This window comes from Talpa occidentalis, unplaced genomic scaffold (genome assembly GCF_014898055.3).
Source record: "Talpa occidentalis isolate TD23 unplaced genomic scaffold, MPIMG_talOcc4v2.1 talOcc4.4, whole genome shotgun sequence".
NCBI classification, from domain to species: Eukaryota; Metazoa; Chordata; class Mammalia; order Eulipotyphla; family Talpidae; genus Talpa; species Talpa occidentalis.
Window position 1 is genome coordinate 19,018,590 of NW_023604295.1, and position 16,822 is coordinate 19,035,411.

The window sequence follows — 16,822 nt, forward strand, 5'->3', positions numbered from 1 at the left end:
AAGGACACATAAATAATTTAGTAAAATAATGTACTTGTTAAAGTTGTAGTCAACATGTTTAAATATATACTTACTTTACTGGATGCATAATCATGATGTATAATCACATGAAATAACAAAAATCAACTGTACATTTTTTTTAAATAATCACTTGTCAAGCAGTATGAATTTCTAGAATTGGATGAATAGTTTTTTATATTTTCATAGCACATTATATTGAACTTTTAAATTAGAAACTCTCTCTGTTTGAGAAACTCTATGTATTGACAAAACAGCATTTCCTTCCCTCCTGTTAGTTATAGGGAGTGGGCAATAGCATAAGAAATTTAAATAACATAATTAGGATTGTAAAACAACTTGTAAATGAATCATCAAATATTAAATTGAATTTTTACTACATATACTTCATCAGTGAAAGAAATGATACAATCAGAAACTCTGGGTCTTGAAATGAGAATTAATGATTAGAATATTGTAATTAAATATTTGAAGAAATAAACATTCAAATGGCTTATATATTTATTTTATTTGTTACTGAAAGATGACAGTTGCTTTTGTAAAGCTGTTTTGAGTTACCCATTTATGGAGATTTCTCATGTAATCACAAAATTAAGGGTATGTTTGAATAGAATTGAAGTGGTTACTATTTTTTATTGAAAAGAAAATGCAAAAAAATTAAGTTTAGCTGCAGGGTGAAGTAGTAAGATTCTCATGTAAATTCAGGATAGAAAATGGTTGGAAGTAATTCTTTTGAAAACAACTCTTGATATGTCTATCCCTTTTTTGTTAAAAATGTTATTTAAATACCATTTTACAGGACTTACAACTTTATAATAGAGTCAAATACACACTCTTACTTTCTAGCTTGATGATTATTAATGTAATCATAGCTTCCATAATTTACACCTTCCTTAGAAATCTGTCTTTCCTAGTCAATACTGCCTCCACATGATAGAAACCAATCTTTGGCATCTTCTACCATAGGTTAGTTTCGTCTGTTTTTAAACTTTTAACAATTGGAATCACTCAGTATGAACTCTTCTGTTTTTTATTTCTTTGGTCAACGTTATGTTTGTGAGAGTCATCCATGTGTAAATAAATTATATGTCCCCCTCTCTCATCATTTCTATTGCATTGTTACCATTTGTCCCTTTTACTGTAAATGGGTGTTAAATATATCAATAGTACTAGTTTGGGGATGTAAATAAGGATGATGTGAACTTCTTTATATACTTTGGTAGAAATAAGAATTACTTTCTGATGAATTTAATAAACAGGTATTGAATTGCTGCTGTGGAGTTACATATCTGTCTAACTTTAATATGATATGATAGCTACTTAGAGTAATTTTAAGGATATTTCCAAAATATCAGTGAGTGTATCTTTTAATAATAGATTTTGTCGTGAGGTAGGCTTATTTTTTTCCAACTTTCTGTAAACTTTAAAGTTGTTTTTAAGCATTAAAAATGCTTTCCCATCTATTAAAAATAAATGACCCATTTTCTGATTCCATTGTATGTATTTGGTTTATGAAACTTAGATTTATCATTACCTTGGTGAAGGAAAATAGGACATAAAATCCTCTTAATATATACTTAGGACTGTGGAAGTACTCAATGGATTTTGAAACATATTAGACAGTTCATGTAATGAAGCCTTTTCTTGTTGAATTTTTGGTTTCTTTTTTGAAGATCTAAAATAATAGATACTCTTGAGTTACAGAAAGCTTCAACATTTCTGATGAAAGATTTTGTTACTTTTAACTATTTTTAATATTAATTTATTTGGTGATTAACATGGCATTATTCATTCTAAACTTAAGTACTTGAGAAATTTTATTTTAATCTTATCCTTATTCTTTACAGTAGCACTATTCAATAGAAGTATAATGTGAACCATATATGTGATTTTTAATTTTCTAGTAGGCACATTAAAGGAAAAACTGATGAAATTAACAAATATTTTAACTGAATATCTATAAAATGTTAATTACATAGTTCATACACTACTATGAGCTATTTTACATTTTTTTCCTCATACTAGATTTTTGAAATTCAATTTACATTTTTACTTATAGCATGTCTCATTTCAGACATGTATCTAGCGGCTAGTATATTGTTTAGTCTAGACATGGAGTTATTTCTTGGGTTTTCTAAAAGGTAGTTCATTAGTCGAATTCACATATAACTGTTATCCTTAAAAATCCAAGAAAATGATGCCAATGTTGAATGATAATATAACATCTTTTAGTAGATTTCAAATATCCTGTCTTACTTTATTGTTGGAATAAATAACATTTTCTTTAATTGAACACCAGATAAAGCAGTAAGTTAGTGTTTAGGGTGCACGGAGTATGGAAGTTCCATATCTTTAAACTGTAAAATCAAAATCTGTATCAATGGATTCGTATCTTCTGTCTTCCTCTGAGTTATATGCTGAGTAGAGTTTTACTTTTTTGTTGGTTTCTTTTTTCCCTTTTTTAAGTCATGAGTCGTTTAATCTTAACATGACAAGCTGGCATATGGTATAATTCCACTATCTTCTGGAAAAAATAGTGTAATAAAAAAAAGGTCAGGTTTGGTAACATACATCTAAAATAGTGTGAACTTACACTAACTCTGAATCATACTCTGTGTTGTAACACAACACTGCTTCAATTTTAAAAATGGTTGTATGTGCACATAAATAATTGTAACTTTTTCATTAATTTGAGTATTTAAAGATTACCTAGATTATGAGGATTAATGTTTCTTTACATGTTTTTTTGCATGGTGGCATAAATTAAGATGTATAAGCTGTCATGTGAATTGCGTCAAATTTTGCTTTCAAGTTTTTTAAGTATTCAGAATTTGGAATGTGGATAAACAATTGCTGACCTGTGAAAATGGTTACATATGGAGTATGGTCAACAGGGTTAAAGCCTTTTGAATAATACTTGCCCAAATCACAAATATTTGCTATTATTTGGGGTTGTGTATCTGAGGTAGAGGTATCATAGCCCTTCCCACCAATACTTATTTTTAAAATAGTCCTACCTCTTCCCTTTTAAATGGTAAAAACTACATTTTGACAGCATGTTCTAATAATCCATTTGTTCCTGCAAATTATAGAGACATGCATTGTATTTTGGTATCTTAAAATAATATGGATCAAGGCAGACTTTGAAGAAGTATTTTAAAGAGGTATATAGCTTAAAAGAGGTATTTCTCTGTTCAGTAAAATACAGATTGTCTCTCATTGTCTTATAGTTTTCTAATTGTAGTTTTTGAAAGTATTATGTTTAAGTCACCTACAATAAGTGTTATTTTTTAAATGGTATAAAAATGTAATCAAAGACTTGAAAGAAATGATTTGTACTACTGTACTTTTAAAAGACATAATATGTGTTTATTTCATTATAGAATAGATAACTTTTGGGGATGATTTTAGCAAAAACTTTCCTGCAAGTCTGTTTACAAGGTTCTGTTTTTTTTTTTTTTATTATGCCTTTATATATTCAACACATATTGGCAGACAACCATGTGTGTGACTATTTGAAAATCATTTTCATTCTAACAGAAAGCATTTTGAATTTTGGTTTATTTTTTTCTTTTTCCATTGCCATCTTCTAAATTCAAACGTTAGTATTTAATGATTAAGACAGCTACTGTAATAGCCTTCTACCTGGTCTTTTTCCTTTTAGTTTTTATTTCCCCAATAGATTGCTCACATTGTTGCACAGTAAAACTTTGTGAAGAAAGTATTTTTATTCTACACAAAGACCTTTGCCCACAAGACAAAGGCCCAAGTCCTATAAATCCTGATTTGTCCAGCATCATATGGACTGCATATTTGACTTGAACTATTTGACATAGTTCTTTCCTTTGTTTTATAAAAAATATTTAGCCTTGCGGGTGTCTTGGTGATGGCTGTAGTATGGCAACATACCTCTGAAGAGGTGTGGTTGTATAGCTCTGTATTGTATATAGTTTTGTAAGCCATTGTTACCCCATTTAAAAAAAAAAAGAGAGAGAGAAATATTTAACTCAAAGACTATATTTCTCTTTCACCTCTTGTGAATGACACAAAGAGCAGCCACCTTCATGGACACACTTTAATACAATAGTGTGGAAAATGCTGGTCTTAGTCATAAGGTTTACATTTCAATCATGGCTTTATGCAAACTGTTAGCAAATTATTAAATCTAAGCCTCAGTTTCCTGATCTGTAGAATGAGTTGTACACCCTACCTCTCAGGAATATTATGCAAAGTAAGTGAAAAAAATAGTTAATTGTCACCCTTGTAATGTTCTAGAAAGATAATGTCATTGACAGTAAATTCTAATATATTTTTTAAAATAAAGGAAAAAGTTTTTAGATGACCACATTTATACCCTTTTAAATTTTCTACCACACATTTGCATTTTTCTCTTTTTGTTTATACTCTAATATAGTTTTCACAAACTTTGGTTATGCTTTTGAACTCTTTTCAAATTTTAACTAGTTAAGCACTTACCATCTACTTTCCCAGTTATCCCCACTTCCCACTTCTTCCAACTCTGTTCTTCCCATACACACTTATTATTTTTGTTGGGTGATTAAATTGGCCTTTATTATTTCCAAAGATCTAGATCATAGCAGGGTTAAAAGCAACAGCTTCTGAATATATTTGCAACTATAAAGCAAGATGCTTAAGAGCCAGTAATAATAATAATTTATTTTTCCCCTTAGGGAAAATAATTTTCAAAGAAAACAATTAGTAAAACCTCACATGGACTTGATTTTTCTGTTATTGTATAGCAGTGATAGGTTTTAAAAGTAATTTAGGTCCACATATCCAGGTTAAAAAAGTTTTCAATATAAACTATATGTTTGTGAACTTACCATATATGCAGATACTTCAAAATTCATTCTTTAACTGAATTTTTATAGGCTTGTAGTTTTGATGACTGCAATAAAGTAAAAGACCTAATCCCAGTTCTTACTGAGTCAAGATTTATTTTATTTTATTTATTTTTTTTTTTTTAAAGATTTATTTATTTATTTGTTTATACAAACACTGGATACAGTCAGAAGCGCGGGAGGGTGAGAGAATTCACCAGAGCCAGAGCGGGGAGCAGAGCAGGCAGAAAGACCGAAGTACACTGCTGAGGGGAGCAGCGGGCGGCAGGAGAGGTCTGCACGCCATGTGGGACCCTCCTCCGGTGGCCGGGGAGCAGCCGGGGATCGAACCGGCGCTGCAGAGGCTGCGGGCAGCTTCGCAACCCAGCGCTCAACCGCTGCGCCACCGGGGAGGCCCTCAAGATTTATTTTAAAGTATCACCATTTCCTCAGCTTTTTGATAGATACAAAAATCCTAGAGATTTTCCTGCAAAAAGATAATAACAGGCCAAGTAAGGAAAATTCATGTCCTGATAGTAACAAAGCAATATATTAGTGAATTTGTTAATAGAAATTGCTAGAAGCTAGACTACCCTAGAGGTGTATTTTTATTTAGAGAGGCTACTGGGTCTGCAAGGACTAATAGTTATATTTATATCTTTGACACAGCTTCTAAGCACAAAAAATTTGACCAATGACTGTTAGTCTTCCCTGAGATAATCAAGAGAGAGTTGACAAAGGCAATTGGCCTGACACTGTGGGACACTACTGTGTTGTGGTTTGTAGACTACATTGTAGAAGCACACTGACCTGAATTTGAATTCCACATCTCTCTCTTACCTGTCGTATGACTTTAAACAAGTCACTCCACCACTCTGCATCTTAGTTACTTCATCTGTATAGTTAGATAATGATCATGTGAGATAATATATGACATCACACTTTGTCATTAACTGATACTTGCTTGCTCTCTAGTTAAAGCTAACCATCCTCCTAATAGTTATTTTTAAAATCTGCATTCCAAAATTAAGAGTCATTAGTGTATAGCAATATTTATGCAGCTTCTTAAAAATCTTGAGGAAATCACATTTGAATCAAAGCAGTGTTTACAGGCCAATGGACTGAATTTGACAGTTTGAGATATCATCGTGTGTGATTTTGAGTAAGTTTGAATCCTAACTACCTTTTGCTGTTGACTTTGGGCTGATCGTCTTACCTCCCAATGCTGGGCATTCCCATCTGCAGAATGAGGGTAATTTTACAGGGTTGTTTGGAGAATTAAACAAATTAAACCATAGAAAGTAACGCAGTTCCTGCACATAGCACATGAAAACTTCTAGCTGTCCTGTTTGTTCATAAATACCCTTTTGAACGAAGTATTGAGTAATTGTGCAATTATGTTTTTTTTGTTTTATGTAATGTGTAATGTGGAATTTGGGATTAGATAATTTTTTCATTTGTATAATACTTACTCAGTTGACTTATGTTAAGATAAAATTCTAAAATATTCTAAATCTCTGATAGTCAAAACAGCATTTATATCTACTATGGTCAAAATTCTTTCTGTCCTCCCAGATTTCATGTGTTGAAATCCCAGTCCTCAAGGTGATGGTGTTAGGAACAGTGGTAGGGTCTTTGGGAGATGATAAGGTCACAAAAGTAGAGCCCTGATAAAGGGACTGAGTAGTAGTCTTAAAAAAAAAAAAAAAAAAAAAAGTCTTAGGAGATATCCCTTTCTTTTTCTGCCGTCTAAAGTTTAGGAAAAAATCCGGAATCTCACTAGACACCATATCTACCCACACGTTAGTCTTAGACTTCCCAGACTTCAAAACCAAGAGAAATAAAGCTGTTGTTCATCAGCCACCCAGCCCATGGTGTTCTAATATAGTAGCCCAACTGGACTAAGGCAGTGTCGATTTTTTTGATCGTTCCATGGCTTTATACTTATTTAATTTATGCTTTATTCAGTTTCTGTGTTCCCTCTTGCTTCATTTCCTGGTGTGTAGAGTGACCCAAAGAAGAACCATAAAAAAGCAAGAGGAGGCAGGGATTGTACCTGAGGTCAATAAGGTCAGCCTAACAATGATCAGGAACACTCTCTGGACTAAAGTCCTTGATTTGACTCATGACTACTTTTTGAAGTTTTACCAGCAGAAAAAATCCTATTGCTTTTGTTTCCTTTTGTAGACTATCATGGGAAAAAATTAAAGCAAGTCTCTACTTTTCTTAGTGACTTTGAATAATTTTTTCAGGACCATAATCCAAAAGTTTATCAAAATGACAGCTAATAAAAGATTGGTAATTAAATAATTCTCTATCATTATAGGAATTGAATTAAGTTGGGTGAAGTTTATCGCATATAAATTTAATTCTTTAAATCCTCTCTTTTGGGCCCATGAGTTATTTAATGGTGTAGGGGTTTTACACTTACAGAAATTTTCAAAGTTCATAAGACTTTCAGAAGAAGCAATATGGTTGCAATATTGAAAGCTTGAAGAGTTAGAGTTTTGGAGAGTTGTAGTTTTGCCTTTGTTACTAAAGGTTTGGCTTTGAGTTAAAAATCAAAGTCTGATCTCTTTCTAAATTTTAGCCTTTTGACACTGAAACCATCACTGGCCCACAGCCTCTCCTTCCCTCCAATCTAGGATTGCTTAAAAGATGAAGGGGAAGATTACAGACTAAGGAAGGTGTCCCCCCAACTGCCTTTCAGTGTTTGTGTATGCCCACATACCAGAAACAATTATTTTGTTTAATTCATCAGCTCCTGATCTGATTTGACCTTGGACCTCCCCACCTTCCTTCTTAGCACCTAACTTGCTCTCTCTTTCCCTTCCTTTCTTTGGATGAGCACTGCTAGTTCTGTAAAAACCTGTTAAGGCAGATAGTAGGTTAGAGTATATTTTACTAATTTAATATTCTGAAGTCCTATATTTAGAGTGCCTTTGCTGGTCATGTGCTGTTGTTTTTTTCACCTCTGAATAAAGAGCAAGCACATTGTTTATAAAGTTATACCTGTGACAAAATAGGACTCACATTGAGAGATCGTGTTTATTGTCATATGGTATGTGTTCTAAGAATGGAAAAAATAAAGAAATAGGGATAACATCTGATATCCATCTCCATTTTAGTTTGAGGCAAAACATTGCAGGAAGCTAAATATTTGGCAGTTTGTTAACTAAAACATGAAATAGAAGACCTTACTAATTTAAAATAGCTTAAACAACAAAGGGTATAGCATCTTACCCAATAGGAATTTTGGAATATGGGTGGTTATTTAATTTTCATAATGATGTCATGAAGGAGCCACATATATTTTCCATTATTCTGCTCTGCCATCTTGAGTGCTTTGACTGTGTCACTCTTCCTGGAAATGTAGCTTTTCCATGCTACATTTTTTTAAGTGGGGAAAAACATTTCATAGTAGATGTCATTGGCCATAATTACATCATCTGCCCCTGCTTAAGCCCGTTATTGGCAGAGTAAACATTATTTGTCATTATTTACTTGACCTAATCTGGATTCATCTCCTGAGGGGAAGAGGATGTGTATTCTTCCAGCAAGTAAGGAACAGGGAAGTGTGTCTTTGGAGGACCAACACAGTGTCTTTTGAAGCTAGGGAAGACCACAAGTGTTATTTTCTGCAAACATTCTTATAATATCACAAAATATAGACAATCATGCCTTCATTCATTTGATGTGTATTTACTGCTTATTCTACCCCAGTTATTGTTGTCGGCCCTGAGAATAGAGCAGTGAACAAAAGGGAAAACAATTACTGCTCCCTTGAAGCTTGCATTTTATTGGTGAGATAAGTAAATTACAGATAGATGCAAATAAATTACATTTATTTATCTTGCATTTCAATTTCATGGCGTCTAATTAACAAGTGCTTAAGAAGATTTGAAGCAGAGAAGAGAGCATGGACATATAGACCATCTGAGGCAAAGGGTGCATGAAATTTTATATTATGTCTAGGGAAGGTCTCACCCAGAAGATGAATAAAGGTTGTGTTGATGTGGGAGCTAGAGATGCAATTATATGGGGAGAAGTTGGATGGGGCTGAATAAAAGAACAAGTCATAGGAAGTGAGTTCAGAGGGAGAAGCCGCTAGACAATATGGAACAGAGGAGTGACCAAATATAACATTTTCAAAGAATCATTTTGGCCATTATATTAAATACAACAAGGGGTGTTAGATTAAGATGCAAAGAACCCAGTCAGGAGGCTATTGTACTAATCCAGGAAAGATGATGGTCACTCGAATAAGGACAGTGAGAAGTTCTTGGGATTCTACATATCCCCATGGTATAGCCCACAGGATTTGCTGACAAATTGGATGTGGGCTGTGAGGGGCATTTAGGCATTTAGGATGGCAGCCAGGTTTTTGACCTGAACAATGTGAAAAGTGGAGTTGATATTATCTGAGATGAGCAAGGACAGGGACGCCGTTATTGATATGTTAAATTTGAGATGTCAAATAAACAATTTATAGATGTCAAATGAAAATGTCAAATAAACTATTGGATATATAAATATTTCTTAAAGACAGATCAATATATATTTTTTTAAAAGGACGCCATTGACCATTAATAATAGGCAATGACTTTTAAAAGATTATAAATTGAAAAAACAGCAATAATGAAAGAATAGGAGATAGAGAAATAAAGCATTATATGGGGAGTGATAGCTTTTATGTTCCGTTAAACAAATAGAGGGAGAAATTGGAAGTAATTTTAAAATAGGGTATTTTAAAGAAGCATTTAGAAACTGAGCAGTCTATTCCAGTTTCAAAAATTGCTTGTTAAATTACTTGTTCTTTGAATTAGTGCTTCATTTTTGAAGCCCCAAACCTTGTTAAAATTATAAATTAAATAAATATAGACATTAATATAAATTATAGACAAAATATAAATTAATATAAATATAAGTTATAATTAATATAAATATAGACAAAATATAAATTAAATAAATATTTATATAAATTAAATAAATAAATGTGCCTGTTTATTATGTAAACAGGTGTCTCCAAGGAGCAAATGTGTGGATTTAGTTATGTCTGTTTCCTCTGTAACATAATTCAGTAAACCTTCTGAAGGACCTGCATTCTTAACAAGTAAGTTATCTTCTCCCACCCCAGCTTCCTCAGTCTTGTGCAACCTGGAGTCAGCACTGCACACATATCATTCAGTGGTGACTCAAGCTAAGAGAGAGAATCATACAATATATCTTACATGGGTTTTTCAGGCTGGGTGGCTTTTCTTTGAAAGAATTAGTCCAAAGTGTCTTTTTTTTTTTTTTAAAGATTTATTTATTTATGCATACAAGAACTGAGGTACAGGCCAGAGGTGTGGGAGTGGTGAAAGGATTCACCAGAGACAGAGTGGGGAACGCAACAGGCAGACTGACTGAAATACACTGCTGAGGGGAGCAGCAGGAGAATCAGGAGAGGTCTGCTGTGCCAGGGACATATAGCTCCCTGGCCTGGGATCAAACTCATGCTACAGTGTCTGCAGATCGCCTCATAGGATGTGTCTTAACCCCTTGAGCCACCAGGGAGGTCACCCAAAAGTGTCTTTTAACCAGATTATTTTATTTGTTTGCAAATCAGGTATGCAGAACATAGCTAAAATTGTCAGCCTATGCTCATGACATAAAATGTTGAGAAGCACCTTATAAAGTACCTTTCACATTATTGATAATAAATCCTTTGATCAAAAACTTGGTTTAGAACATCATTAACATTGCTAATTTATTTGAAAAGTTTTAAAATACTATGCTGCGTGAAGTGATATTGCTTGATAATATATTCATTATCTATAATGCAAGATTATTGAGAAAACTGAATTAAAATTGTTTTGTCAGATAATAAACACAAGAGATTATTTGTTGGGCAAAGAAATTTTGCTCTTTAGTATGAGTTAGACTTTTTTCATCACATTTCTAGCCATCAGGGTGAATATATGATCACTGGCATATATTACCAATGAGGTGAAATGTTTATATTTAAAGGGATATAGTATTTATTCAAAATCTGAAATATATTGAATTACTTCTGTTTATTTCTTGTGGGTTTTTTTTTTTTTTTTTGCAAAATTACTGTCTTCCATGAGAAAGTTCTATAAATTTGCTGTAATTAAGCAGCATTTATGCTAGTTATATTTGAGACCAAATTGATGGTACATATGAATTAGCCTCATTCTTTGGCCAAGCTTTAAGCTTTAATCTAGAATTTTGCTTTCAGGTTCTTTGGATTGTATTTCATTTTTTTTTTAAGGACAGTTAGAAAATTCCGTTGCCTAGCCATAAGCATGTGTCCGTGCATGTAAATTATTAAGATACTTACAAAAAGAGATTCTTGTCAAAGTAAAACTCTGATTTGCTGTGATCTATAGTAGTTTCTTTTTATTATGTAAACAGGAATCTATTTAAATTGTGATGCACAATATTAAAATGATCTAAAAGCCCACCAGTCCGTGTGTCAACAGAACTTTACTAAAACTGTTACACATCTCAGCCTCCCTCTTTGGTTATGACTTTGCCCCTACTGCTCTCCTTGATCCTCAAACACCCTTCAGTTTTGTGTTAATCATTTACTTTCCTTCGAATAATGCTGATTTTAGCACATAGATCCTATTTAAATAATTTAATTTTACTTTTTTGTTAAGTTTTGTAAGAATGGAAGCATCCTGTGGTCTTCTGAGACTTATTTTCTTTTAATTCATTGTGGTTTTTTTGAAATTTATCTGGTCTGTTAACTTTTTGCAGTTGAATGGCTACAAATGACATCATATTGTGATTCTAATTTGCTTTTTTTGAGAGTAATGAGGTTGAAATTTTTTTCATGTGATTATTCACCATTGATATTTTTCTTTCACAAAATATTTGTTCACATCTTTTGTCCATCGTGTTCTTAAATTTGTGTTAAGTGCATTTATTTTTTCTATTTTCTCATTTTAAAATAACACCAGACTTATAAAAATATTGCAAGTACAATAAAGATAAATTTTCCCCTGAAGATTTGGTGCCCCATCACTCCTAAATAATCCAGTGTGTTTCCTGCAAACAAGGACATTGTCTTATAAACCGTAATAACATCTAAATCAGGAAATTAACATTGATGCATTACTGCCATCTAATTCTTATCTCATTCATTTTTCACAAGTGTTCCCAATGATGTCCTTCATAGCAAAAGAATCCAGTTTGCAATCACAAGTTGCACTTTCCTTATCATGTCTCTTTAGTCTTCTTCAATCTGTAACACTTGTTCAGTCTTGCTTTGACTTTCAGACTTTGCTTGACTTTCAATATTTTCAAGACTATATAGGCCAGTTATTTTGTAGACTCTCTTTTTTTTAAGATTTGTCCGTTGTTTCCTCATGATTAGATGCAGTTTATGATTATTTGGCAAAAAATATTATAGCCATTAAACTGTGTCTTCTCTTTGCATCCTATCAGGTAGCACACGATTTTCATTTTGACCATTTTTGTCAATTTTCACCAGGATCACTTGATTAAGACGGTGTCTATCACATTTCTCTACTGTGAAATTACTCATTTTCTCATGTACATAACAATTAGTGTGGAGATGCTTTGAAACTATATAAATATCCCCTTCCTGCCCAGACTTTCATTTAATTAATTAATTTGTATCACAATGAGTTTATGATTCTGTATTTTATTCAGTGAGCTATGACCCATTACTATCCATCACTTCCTCACCCACCCCTGATACAGCCAATGGGAGTTCCTTGGCTCCTGTGTCCTTGTGACATCAATCAACTATCTCCAGTTTCATTCCCACATTACAGAGTTGTTACATCTTCTCCATTTTTCGTACCTCCTTCTCTAACAAGAAGAAACTCAAGCTCCCATTAACCTGATTTGATCAGTCTCCTTGTATAGAGTGAATCAGCCATTTTCATTGCACTTCTCATTCCCCACCCAAATTCTATACAGGATTGGAAAATCCATCATGGTGGAAACCCTCCACATATTGCTTGGATTCCTACATTGCACAGCATGGTTTATCATTTTGTGGGCACCCTCCCCCACCTGCTCAGGCAGTGAAATCTAGCCTTTGACTGCTGCAGTAGATGGTCCTGCTCACCCGACACCACTCTTCTGAGCCTTGGATTTTGATACGCACATCACACTGTTCCCTCCAATCCACCTTGGATACCTGTCTTTTCCTTCTTGGGCACTGACGCCCCTTACTAGGGATATCCCCTTTGCGTTTTGTACATTTTTAATTGAAACATTATAGGACACACATGTATTCTGGAGGCCAAAATTTTTTTTGTTAATGAGCATTGTAGCTAATCTTTAATTTTTTTGGGGGGGTATATGTTGATGAATGGAAGTTTTAAATCATAATGCAATTGAATTTATCATATACTTTATAACTATATAGTTAGTCCTTTCTTTGTGTTCAGAAATCTTTTCATAAGGATATTCTCTCTCTTTTTTTTTTTTTTAAATGCTAAAGATTTGCCTTCTCTACTTAAAACTCTAACTTTCCTAGATTTTATTTTTTATACATTTATTGTTAGGGATGCTTTTTCTCTTTTTTCCCTCAAACGAATAACCAATTGTTTTAGTACTGTTGTGTGATTCTTCCTTTCTTCAATGCTGAACAGTGCAACCTTTTCCCACTATTATTTTCCTTTTTACTGCAGAGTTTCCAGCACAATGTTGAATAGTAGTGGCCAGAGCAGACTTGCTCCCCATTCCTAGAGAGGAAAAACATTCAGCATGTTTGCTGTAGGCATTGGTCCAAGAAAGGATGGGCTTGTTTGCACAATGAACCAATTTATGTAATTTACCTTATTAATAGTATAAAGGATAACACCACATGATTATCTCAGTAGATGCAAACAAAAAAATCATGGGAACAGAAAACAAAATGAAGAGTGTGAGCAAAATTAGAGGTAGAGACAAAGCTACTTTACATAAAGTGATGAGGGGAATTTCTTCAGGAAATGACATTCAATATGATATCTACACAACCTGAAGGTCCTACTCATGCAAAGAATAAAGTGCAGAGTGTAATTCAGCACTTGGTATTGCACTTTTCTTCATTTTATAATTCTAACTCCTAGCACGGTGCCTAGTCCATTTGTTAAATTAACAAATGGATAGTATCTTTCTTTCTTATAATCATATTTTATCACTTTACATGTCATTAAATATTCTTAGAACACATTTTAATGGCTGCATAATATTTCACAATACAGTTCTAATAAAGTTATTTAAATGTTTTCCTGTTCATAGATATGCTCGCATGAATCAACACATCTGGCATATTCAATTTCATTGACTTACCTATTTAATAATATAAGACACTTGGAAATATTAATATGAGATACTTTTCTTTCTTTTTAAGTTGCTATTAATTCAAACCTTTAATTGAGAAAGTATGGGGCAGAAAACATGGGGTAATACATATGTATTTATATATACACATGCACATACATGTATATGTATATAATACATATATAATACATACGAATAGAATAATATATGAATATATCCTCTCACCACCATGTTTTAGTTTTTAATTTTATATTGGTATCCTTAGTTAACTATTCAATTTTCACTATTTACATGGAGAAGGTGGCCTCATGTACTTCATGTGCTACTAGCAGGTGTTTTGCACTATCTGAATTGAGAACATTTTAAGTGAATGCTAGAGAAAAATCAGAATTTCTGTTCCAGATAATTGCCAAAGCCTCGGATTGTTTCCCCACCCCCCACCCCCCCTCCGAATATACCAGAATTTGACTTCCCCCTTAGCTCTAATTAGTTTTGTGATTTCGGGTTACTTTAAACTCAGTTTCCTCATCTGTGAAATGAGAGTGATAATGATCCCATAGGGTTATTTTAGACATTATGTTTGTGTAACAGAGTCTGACACAGTAACTGCCCAGTAAAACAAGAGCTTGTCACCTTTTAAGTTTGTCGTGGTCTTGGGAATATTGGTAAAAGTGAGTGTTCCATATGCTTCGAGACCTCATTAGCAGGTACAGATCAGTTTACTAATAATGTTTCCCTGAAGATGTTTACTTTCACTCTTGTTAGGAGCTGGTCATTTTCTTCACTGAATATGGCTATTATGGGACTGTTTCTGCACATGTACCAAAAAAGATTTGGTCAGAAAGGTGATATTTTAAAGTGCTATTAAATTAGATCTTTTGACATCAACTTGTAGGTTATTCTTTGCAGTGCTTATAAATATAGTTATGGTTACTTTCTTCTTCTAACTTTAAAAAGCAATATACTTTTTTGCTTCAAGAAGTAAAAAAATAATTGAAAAATGAACAATTAAATTCTACTTGAATTTCAGTGATTTTATAGGTAATTTTGACAAGGGGTTGCCTGAGATATAACTCCTGAGGTTAGGGTCTGGGAATCTGGGAAATTTCCAAGGCCTGGCACATTCTAACAGGGATACTAATATGATTGTAAATATGATTGTTTTTAAGTTCACATGTAAATCATTGCCTTCTAATGATAAATGATCGGGAAAAGTGATTGTTTCCCTATTCTACTTCAAATTCTTATGGGAATATAAAATCATTCCAATTCGAGTCTAAAAAAAAAGTTCTATAATTTGGGGCATGACACTTAACTAGGCCTGCTCTGTGTTTGTCTTCCCTGTATAAAATGGGATAATGCCTTCTCTGCTTGTCTCACTGAGTTATGAAGATCAAATGAGGTCATGTTCATGAAAGTGCTTTGTAACTGGGAAAGCATGTAGCTTGCTAATTATTACTCCAGTTCGTCCTGTCAGACCTGCCCTTTCCTCGCTACTATTTGATAGGTCACTGGTAGGGGTGACATGATAGTTCAGAGCTCTGTAATGTGCACCACCTCTTTGGAGTGTTTATTTTATACTTGTACTAGGGTGTGGACAGTTGTAGTCTGTTGCTATTTTTATTCTTTAATTTGCCTTGTTTATTATAAAAGTAATGCATGTTTACTATAAAGAAATTAGAAAATACAAATCAGCAACAAGGAAAAATAAAAATTACCTCTAAATGCAGAAATAATGATATTTATTTTTGTATAATATTAAAACAAAAATTCATTCTACTGAACGTAATGTTCTGTTTCCTGTTTTTACCACTTAATATATAGTAAGTTATATAAAATGATATGCAATAATTTCTTATAGGCTATTTTAATGGCTACATAGTATTCCCCCATGTCATATACTATGATTTACTTAATTAGTCCTAAATATTTTATTTTGGCATTCAATGGTGCAACAAAGCAAACTGAAAAATAAAGAGGATGGCCCTGTTGGTGAGTTCTCACCCACATTCTTAAGAATGCAGGGCACACAAAAGAGTTGTGAAAAGGATTTATTTACATAGAAAAGGGAGAATTGAGGGAGAAAGAGAAAGTGAGAGAGAGAATATAAACATTTATAGGTCAACCAGTAGCTGGATGCATTCTTCTCCTACCCGCAGATGATGTTGACTAAGCAGAGACCAGGGTGCACTCCAAAACCAGCTGAAAAGAGCAGGCGCACATGTGTTCAGTCTTTTAAGTACAATGTGGTAGCTCAGCTCTGCCCCTGGTTCTCAGCAACCTCCCCCATTCACAAAGTCATGTTTATGGCATGCTGGGAGTTATAGTTCTTGCTACCTGAGATCTCAGCAGTATGGAGGTGGGGTTGGAGTCTGGAAAGCTCCTCCTCTGCTATGAGTGTCCTCATTGGCTTGGTGCTTGGTGGTCCCTCTTTACTGTTTGTCTCACAATGGCTGTTTTAAGTTTTTTACAATTAGATGCAACATTTATAATGCCATCCTTATGGTGAAATATTTGTATCTGTCCTCATTTTTTTTTCCCATTAGGATAAATCCTGGACTTGGAATTGCTGTATCAAGGTGCATATAACATTTAAGACACTTGATTAATAAAACTACCCCTAAATACAGAAATACATTTACTTTTGTGTA

The 16,822-nt window shown here is 33.4% G+C and overlaps 1 protein-coding gene across 5 annotated transcripts in view; it reads left to right on the plus strand.

Moving 5' to 3' along the window:
• The window catches only part of NRIP1 (nuclear receptor interacting protein 1), an 89,230-nt gene that overhangs the window by 20,176 nt on the left and 52,232 nt on the right, over positions 1–16,822 (plus strand). Inside the window, exon 3 of one of the 5 annotated variants that reach the window (XM_054700351.1) lies at positions 9,879–9,972. The exons of the other annotated variants lie outside the window; for them this stretch is intronic. The gene's annotated coding sequence lies outside the window, so the exon portion shown is untranslated. The remainder of the gene's footprint in view (positions 1–9,878; positions 9,973–16,822) is intronic. 5 annotated transcript variants of the gene reach the window in all.